The sequence below is a fragment of the Dryobates pubescens genome, chromosome 14 (genome assembly GCF_014839835.1).
Source record: "Dryobates pubescens isolate bDryPub1 chromosome 14, bDryPub1.pri, whole genome shotgun sequence".
Taxonomy (NCBI): domain Eukaryota; kingdom Metazoa; phylum Chordata; class Aves; order Piciformes; family Picidae; genus Dryobates; species Dryobates pubescens.
In genome coordinates, this window is record NC_071625.1 from 2,105,645 (window position 1) to 2,115,264 (window position 9,620).

Consider the following 9,620-nt stretch of genomic DNA (forward strand, 5'->3'; position numbering starts at 1 on the left):
ACGTTGTCAGTTTAGTAACAGGGGAAAAGACTTCAGCAAACCAGCATAGCCCCTGTCCTTTCACTGTCACTTCAAACAGTATTTTACTTTCCACCACACTGGAAATGACCGCACTAGAAAATAAAGAACGCTGCATGGCTTCCAGCGTTACAAATAAAAACAACAAGTAGTTGAAAGATAACTTCTGCAGGCTGCGACCTTCGCGGGATTTCACACTCACAGAATGGGAGGGACCTCTCTAGACCATCAAGTCCACCCCCCCTTGGTAAGGCAGGCTCGCCTTGTTTGGGGTTTGAATGGCTCCAGAGAAGGAGGCTCCACAACCTCTCTTGGACAGCCTGTCCCAGTGCTCTGGCACCCTAAAAGTAAAGACGTTTTTCCTTACCTTCGAGCAAAACCTCCTGCGTTGCAGCTTGTATCCGTTGCCCCTTGTCCACTCCCTGGGCACCTCTGCAAAGAGCCCAGCCCCATCCTCTTGACCTTTTAGATCCTCGCAGAGGTGGAGTTTCCAGAAGGGGGAGATAAGCTCCAATACAACACACCCATACACTTCTCCCGCAGGGATTTATGTTCCCAACCGCGGAGCCATTCACACTGGACGGTGCAGAACCCCATTTTAGTTTAACCTAAACCTCTTCCTGTCGCTCTGACTGCAGTGACCTCTACACCTGAAGGCACTTCTGTCTTTCCCCCCTTTCCATGACCATACTGCCTGAACGAAGCAGTGACGTGAGGTCTGCACCACAGGTCACACGCTGTCCTGAGAACGCCAGCCAGGCGTGGGCTCCTGCTCGGTGGGCTGCAGCAGTGCACCCCAGCCAGCTTCCTAACACGGCTGGCAAATAAATCACGGATCCCAGGGCAGTGGGAAGGTTTATGGCATTATGTAAATCCTTAATTAGAGCAATTGCTTCTGTGACAGCCCCAGTGAACATCCATGGGTATGTACACACAGAGGCTTCACTGTGCAGCTGTCTCTGCCTGCAAACAGCCCTGCCTCTGGTCAGGATTGGTGCCAACGAAGATGGCAATGTCTGAGTTTTCTGTAAGGTGCAGGTCCACAGAAGCATCACTACCAAGTGGCTGGGGATCCCCAGCATCAAACTGGGCTGTTACTAAGGCACATTCCTGCTCAGACTGCCAGGCTCCTGTATTACAGAGCCCATTTCACAGTACACCAGAGGTTGGAAGGGAGCTCAGGAGATCAAGTCCTCCATCACCACCACCCCATTTCTTTAGGCAAGGTGCAGCAGCTGAAGCACACAGCACCACAGCGCCGAGCACCTCCCCAACACAATTGCTCTGTTTTGTGGTTAACATGGCCTGCACATCCCCTCATAGGCATTTCTGTGCCTGGGGTTGTCACCACTGGAGTTTGGGTCTGGGCTAGAAGCTTTTAAAGGCTAAGTGGTTGGTTTTGCTAGGGGAAGCAAGCTGAGGAACACTATAAAAGAAGGTCCTAGCAAATAATGTTGGGACATCTGCTTTGAGCTCTGCTAAGTGCACCATGCAGTTTGGAGTGCTCATTTGACTTGCAATGTGCATTACCATCTGGAAAACAGGAACATCAACATCCTCCTCACCCTGCTTCAGTCCAGGCAAGCCTTGCCATCTGCTAGGCTTAAGCTCTGGGGGTTTTGATATAGGGCAGCAACTGTTGTTGGATGCTGGTGAGATACTTGAATCAAAACTACTGATCTCCTTTGCCTTGAATTCTCCCCTGACAAAAGGAGCTGCTGTCATGAACTTGCCTAAGCATCTTCAAACCAGAGTATGCATTATGTCAACTATCAATTCCTTCATCTTACCCTTACTGCCATGGGATACAGGATTTATCTTTTATATGCAGCTTTACAAACACCAGCAAAGCTGATGAGCTGCACAGCTCCACCATTTAAATGCCACCGAAGTCTTCCACACCATCACACTGCTGCTGTACAACCTGGGCAGGCTCATGCAAGGTCACTGTGGTGCTGTCAGTACCTCACCTGTAGCAGATGCTCACACCACCAGGCTGGTCTCATGAGTGGTCTCTCTGATGCAGCTTGAGCTCTCTCACACAGTCTCTCCCAAACATGGAGAGGAGGATGTGCTTGTATCCAGCTGTGTTTCCACTCACCTCAGCTATTAGATGTTTCAGTTCCAGAGGTTGCCCACTGGGTTGCTGGGTCTCTCCACCTTTAGAATCAGAATTGTCAGGGTTGGAAGGGACCTCAAGGCTCAGCCAGTTCCAGCCCCCCTGCCATGGGCAGGGACACCTCACACTACAGCAGGTTGCTCAGAGCCACATGCAGCCCAGCCTTAAAAACATTCAGGGATGAGGCTTCCACCACCTCCCTGGGCAACCTGTGCCAGTGTCTCACCACCCTCATGGGGAAGAATTTCTTCCTAACATCCAATCTCAATCTACCCATTTCTAGTTCTGTTCCATTCCCCCCAGTCCTATCACTCCCTGACTCCCAAAAAAGTCCCTCCCCAGCTTTCTTGTAGGCCCCCTTCAGATACTGGAAGGCCACAATTAGGTCTTCTTGGAGCCTTCTCTTCTCCAGACTGCAAATTCTTCCAGTCTATAAATGCTCTTTGTTAGAGCACTGCTTTGAAGTCACCAGTAAATAATTGCTATCGATTCCATGGTCTTCTCAAACAATTGCAGGAGGAAAGATTAGGAGCTTTTTCTCATGGGAACCCATCGCACTGAAAGACCAAGCCAATATTCCAAATCTGGTAGAAATGACCAAGATCTGGTGGAAGAGTCTCTTTGCACAGTGAGGAGAAGCTTTAACCACTCACAAGCAGATTCTTCTCAGATGGGAACTGTGTTTCTTGTGGCTTTTCACAAGCAGGAAAACCAGGCAGAGGTGGCAAAATACTACAGAAGGTTCAGGGCTGAGGATCCTGAGCCAAAAGAGGCCCAGTAAGGCAAGTGCCAAGACCTGGACCTTTCATCTGCTTTTAAGTCTTCCTGCTGTATATGGTTCCCGTTCTGGTGCCATGTGGGAATGCTGACTGCCAGTCCTGCCTATGCATTGCTTTGGGGAACATGTGCATACCCCAGGCTAAGCAGCAGAGAGCTCAGGCTCAGCAACACTGTACTCAGCACCACAACACTCAGGATCTTTCCTGATCTACCTTTAGGGCTTTTAATTGTGAAGTTAATCATTTAGGTCTTGTTAACTAACTGCTATTTTAGGGTGAGTTTTCAGTTGGTTTAAAAGGAGGCTGAGATCAGACAAGGCTGTTGAATTTCTCCAGTGGCTCTTTGCAGCCTGCCTGATTGAGGAGACAAAGAGCTGTCTGTGCTGCTGTGGAAGAAAGCCCAAGTTAAGAGCTCAGGGAAATTTGTTACAGGTTCCTTGTTTTTTCTCTTCACCCCATGTGTTAAAAGTGACTCCTAAAGTATCACTGCACTTCCCTCCACTGTTCTCTCCTGTCTCTGGTGTCACACCTGAGAGCATGCTCTCGAGGCTGGAGATCTGTGAGCCTCCAGCTCGCCTATGCCCAGTACTCAGTGCCCTTTTAGCACTTCCCTTCCACAAAAACTGCTGCATTCCACCCAGCTCCTCTTGCAGAAACTACTCACTGCTCCAGCTCCTGCTTGTGTGGAGAAAGCAGCTGTGAGCCATCTAACCAAGACAGATCCTTGTAATGCTTAAAGACATCTCCTGCTTGTCATTACTTCAGCAAGACCTGGAATAAAGCAAACCTTTATTTTGATGAACAAAGTTGAGACACAGGGAACAAGCACTAATGAAAGAGTTCAGATCTAAGTGTCCAGGCACGTTTTTTAATCTTTTAATTACACTTTGCATCTCAAGAGCTTTCTTAATAGGAATGAAAGTCTGGTTAGAGACCCAAAAGAGGATTTCATCCTTGTACATCAGAAAGCTACCCTGAGCTCTGCTTCCAGAGAGCCAAAGCAGACAGCTCATGCAGGTGGGGTAGAGGTTGCCCAATGGGTTTGATTTTAATTACAGTTCAACTCTAGTCCAATAATAAAGTAAAATATAAAGTAAAATATAAAATAAAATATAAAATATTGAAAAGTAAAAAAAATAACAAAATAGAGTAAAAATATAAAAAAAATCTAAAAAAGGTAAAAGTAAAAAAGGTAAAAGTAAAAAAGGTAAAAGTAAAAAAGGTAAAAGTAAAAAGGTAAAGTAAAAAGGTAAAAGTAAAAAAGGTAAAAGTAAAAAAGGTAAAAGTAAAAAAGGTAAAAGTAAAAAAGGTAAAAGTAAAAAAGGTAAAAGTAAAAAAGGTAAAAGTAAAAAAGGTAAAAGTAAAAAAGGTAAAAGTAAAAAAGGTAAAAGTAAAAAAGGTAAAAGTAAAAAGGTAAAAGTAAAAAGGTAAAAGTAAAAAAGGTAAAAGTAAAAAAGGTAAAAGTAAAAAAGGTAAAAGTAAAAAAGGTAAAAGTAAAAAAGGTAAAAGTAAAAAAGGTAAAAGTAAAAAAGGTAAAAGTAAAAAAGGTAAAAGTAAAAAAGGTAAAAGTAAAAAAGGTAAAAGTAAAAAAGGTAAAAGTAAAAAGGTAAAAGTAAAAAAGGTAAAAGTAAAAAAGGTAAAAGTAAAAAAGGTAAAAGTAAAAAAGGTAAAAGTAAAAAAGGTAAAAGTAAAAAAGGTAAAAGTAAAAAAGGTAAAAGTAAAAAAGGTAAAAGTAAAAAAGGTAAAAGTAAAAAAGGTAAAAGTAAAAAAGGTAAAAGTAAAAAAGGTAAAAGTAAAAAAGGTAAAAGTAAAAAAGGTAAAAGTAAAAAAGGTAAAAGTAAAAAAGGTAAAAGTAAAAAAGGTAAAAGTAAAAAAGGTAAAAGTAAAAAAGGTAAAAGTAAAAAGGTAAAAGTAAAAAAGGTAAAAGTAAAAAAGGTAAAAGTAAAAAGGTAAAAGTAAAAAAGGTAAAAGTAAAAAAGGTAAAAGTAAAAAAGGTAAAAGTAAAAAAGGTAAAAGTAAAAAAGGTAAAAGTAAAAAAGGTAAAAGTAAAAAAGGTAAAAGTAAAAAGGTAAAAGTAAAAAAGGTAAAAGTAAAAAAGGTAAAAGTAAAAAGGTAAAAGTAAAAAAGGTAAAAGTAAAAAAGGTAAAAGTAAAAAAGGTAAAAGTAAAAAAGGTAAAAGTAAAAAAGGTAAAAGTAAAAAAGGTAAAAGTAAAAAAGGTAAAAGTAAAAAAGGTAAAAGTAAAAAAGGTAAAAGTAAAAAAGGTAAAAGTAAAAAGGTAAAAGTAAAAAAGGTAAAAGTAAAAAAGGTAAAAGTAAAAAAGGTAAAAGTAAAAAAGGTAAAAGTAAAAAAGGTAAAAGTAAAAAAGGTAAAAGTAAAAAAGGTAAAAGTAAAAAGGTAAAAGTAAAAAAGGTAAAAGTAAAAAAGGTAAAAGTAAAAAAGGTAAAAGTAAAAAAGGTAAAAGTAAAAAAACAAATAAAATAACAAATAAAATACCAACTAGGATGACAAGGGACCAAAGCAAGAGTGGAAGAAAAAGGTAATGCACAGGAGCTACCATTTCTTTCCATGTGAGACCTTGGGTGGCAGCCCTCTGAGTTACTGCAGATACCAGTGGTTAATGCTAGCAGAGATCTTTAGCAGTGAGATCCCTTCAAAGACTGCTGCAACAAGCAGCAGCCAGTGTCAAGGGAGGGATGCAGCCTTTCTCCTTTGATGTGCAGCCCTCTGAAACTGCAGGTTGAGACTGGGTGGTCAAACTTCAAAGGGAAACCTGATTCCTTGTCCTGTTCAGCTGCTGCATTCTTCAGCGCTTTGCAGAGTGCGAAGCGTATTTTCCCTGAAGGAGTTCAACCTTTCCATATCTCAGTGTAGTTTGGGTTGTGGTTTGTTTTTCTTCTGAAATTCAGCTGGGTTTGACTGCCTTTAAACCAAGTAAAAAACCCCACAGCCTACAGTTCCCTATGAATCAATTAACAGCTGCCAAGGAACATGCTGTGATGCTGCAGCTTCTGAGTGCTTCATTCCCGAGTTCTGCTTTTTCTTAATGGCTTTAAATAAGGAAAATGATTTAAAGTGGTAAACAGCATTTGAGAGGTGCTGTGGGCAGGTATTTGTCTTATTATCTGCCAGTAGCACCTTTTCAATGTTAGAAACAAGAGAGACATTTTCATCATGGAGTAGTTTTGCAATATGTGAACTACTTTTTTGTCTTCCCTTTTTCTTCTTTCCCCCCACAGGGTGTCAGGGGTTGGAAGGGACCTCTGGAGATCTTTGAGTCCAACCCCCTGCCAGAGCAGGGCCATAGAATCCAGCACAGGGCACACAGGAACACATCCAGACAGGGCTGGCAAGTCTCCAGAGGAGACTCCACAACCTCTCTGGGCAGCCTGCTCCAGGGCTCTGTGACCCTTACAGTGAAGAAGTTTTTCCTCATGTTGAGGTGGAACCTCCTGTGCCAGAATTTCCATCCACTGCTCCTTGTCCTATCCCAGGGCACAAGTGAGCAGAGGCTGTCCCTGTCCCTTCCTTCCTGACCCCCAGCCCTTGGATATTGATAGACATTGATCAGATCCTCTCTCAGTCTTCCCCTCTCCAGACTAACCAGCCCCAGGCCTCTACTCACCAGGCAGTGCTGCAGTCCCTTCATCATCCTTGTAGCCCTCCCTTGGACTCCCTCCAGTAGATCTCTGTCCTTCCTGAACTGGGGAGCCCAGAACTGGAAGCAATATTCCAGGTGGGGCCTCATTGAGGCAGAGTAGAGGGGGAGGAGAACCTCCCTTGATCTGCTTGACACACTCCTCTGAATGCATCCCAGGGTCCCATTGGCCTTCTTGGCCACAAGGGCACATTGCTGTCCCCTCTATAGTCCATCCCTGCAGGGCAGTCTCCTATGCCCTGACTCATCTCTGCATCTCTTTCTTTTCCAGTGCCTTTCCCCTCATCATTTTTGTGGGCACCAAAGCAGCTGTTTAACTTTCCAGCTACTACTTGGGTCTCTCAGGGCTGAAGCATGCAGAGAGCACAACCTCTCGACCCATAAAAGTCACCTTTGGAATTCACAGTCTGCAAGTTATTTCTGGACCAGAAGTAACTGGAACACACAAATGCTATGGCCTCAATCTACCACTGATGGATCTCACCTCCAATTCATGTTTTGATTACTGCTCAGCATTTCACAGCTCTTGGAAAATGCATCTCTTTTGAAGCCTTAACATCAAAACTGTTTTGTATCTCTCATTTTTCAGAGCAGTCAGCACTAAAACACAGCTTCTTCTGAACTACCAAGGCAAGGGGCAAATACTCAACCAATTTCACATGTGTATCAGCATTTTAAGCAGGTTGCAGCAGGCACATAGTGGTCTGTGTCGTCCAAAGGAGGTCTGCAAGCAGAGGTCATGAAAGAAAGAATGCTCTAAATGTGAAGATGAAAGAACTGGTTCAGCTTCTCAACTCTCCACACCACCAACTCCCAGCATTGTTCTGGCTCAGCTTCTCACTGACACAGGAGGGATTAAAAACGCTGGCAGTGCTCATTCCCTCGCACATCTCTAAGGCAAACAAACCAAACCCAACCCAAAACAATTCAAGCGCCTTAGGTGCACAAATACTGCGGTCACAGAGCAGCAAACTGGTTAGTAAGAAACATGAACTCAGAGGCTCTTGCTACACGAGAGTGTGTTTTATTACTAACCAAGACAGTAACAACAAAACTCCTGAACATGTGTATAGTGACTCCTTTACAAACATGACAAGAACCAAGATCTAAAACTCTCCTGTGAAAATTCTCCCTGTCCTCAGCAGCAGGAGTTCTGTATCCTTCTGCTGAGAAAACTGTAACAGAGATAGCACAGGTCCTACTGAAGGCAATAAATTACAAGTGCTAAAATGCAGGTGCTGTGATAGAAAGGTAAACACATTCCATTTTTAAACACAGGATGGATAAAACATTGGATGTTAGGAACAAGTTCTGCACCACGAGGGTGGTGGAACACTGGAACAGGTTGCCCAGGGAGATGGTCAAGGTTGGGCTTGACAGGGCTCTGGGCAACCTGATCTAGTGAAGGATGTCCCTGCGAGGGGGTTGGACTGGATGAGCTTTGGAGGTCCCTTCCAGCCCAGCCCATTCTAGGATTCTGAACAGCTTTGGTTTCTCTGTAGTTCCAGTTGATTCAGCATTTCCCTGAGCTCTGCACCAGGCAGCTTTGCTTGGTTGTACAAAGCACTACCACCAATGCTGCTCCAACTGGAAACCAACAACTTCTCTGCATAAACATCAGAATATTGACAAATCCTCTTGATCAATGATCACATGCAAGGCACTGAACAGTTTCACAAATGCACAGCTCTAGAAAACAGCAAAATCCTGGCTTAGCTACCTCAAGTAATAAATGACATTGACTTCACTGGAGCCAGGATTTGCCAAGAGTCAAAGACTGAAATCTTCAACCACATCAGTAGTATTTGCCCTTGAGAGCCACCCTACCACAGGGAAGGCCACCTGGATTAAGGCCTCTTTGATTTCAAGAAAACACATTCCTGCAGCATATAGAAAACTAAGCTGGGTAGAAAAAGTATGAAGGTCTTCCTTTAACTAATACATTGTTAAGCAAGCCCTATAGGTTAATAACTCAGCAGCTGATTTTCTGCAAGAGACCTCTCTACAGAGTCTAAAAAAATGATTACTTGCATAGAACAAGGTGAAACACACCCTCAGTGCAGCTCAGTACAGAACTCCAGTGTATACCTCAAGTCCTGGCCCCAGAGCCACCAGGGGTGTGAAGTGTTTCCTTCTTTGGCACAATGCACTGGAACACCACCCCAGGAGGGGCTCCATGAAGCATCTTCCTGAAGCAGTGCTGTGTCTAACAGATTATCCCTGTAACAAGGTGCACAGATGGCTGACCAGGTGTGCCCCAAAATGCACAGTGTATGGTGCAGCTTATACAGAAAGGGACAAGCTGCTTTACTCAGAACTAAGTGACATGGGGCCCCTCACTGTAGGAGGGATATTGAGATGCTGGAGTGTGTCCTGAGAAGGGCAACAGGGCTCGAGGAGGGCCTGGAGCACCTGGCCTATGAAGAGCATCTGAGGGAGCTGGGGGTGTTCAGGCTGGAGAAGAGGAGGCTGAGGGAGACCTCATTGCTCTCTACAGCTCCCTGAAGAGAGGCTGGAGTGAGGAGAGGGAAGCCTCTGCTCCTTAGTGTCACACAACAGGACTAGAGGAAATGGTTCCAAGCTGCACCAGGGGAGGTTCAGGCTGGATGTTAGGAAGTATTTCTGCACTGGAAGGGTTCTTAAACGTTGGAACAGGCTGCTCAGGGCAGTGCTGCAGTCACTATCCCTGGGGCTGTTCCAGCGCTGTGTGGACCTGGTGCTTAGGGACCTGGTTTAGTGCTGACCCTGCAGTGCTGGGTCGAGGGTTGGCCTGGATGATCTTGCAGGTGTGTTCCAACCAGATACATTCTGTGATTCTGTCAGACCACTGCAGGACTGCTGGGTTTAGTGACAACCTAATGCAAGCAGGTTAACTCTCCCAGGTTTGTACAGTACATACAACACAGTAGTTCTAAACACTGACCTTATGCAGTCAGCTATGTACAAAATCCACTTCTATGTACAAAATAAATCATTACAACTCCCAATTCCCTTTCCTATTCAGTGTACAAGCTACCCAAAGACAGTGCTAGATTGGATACATCACAA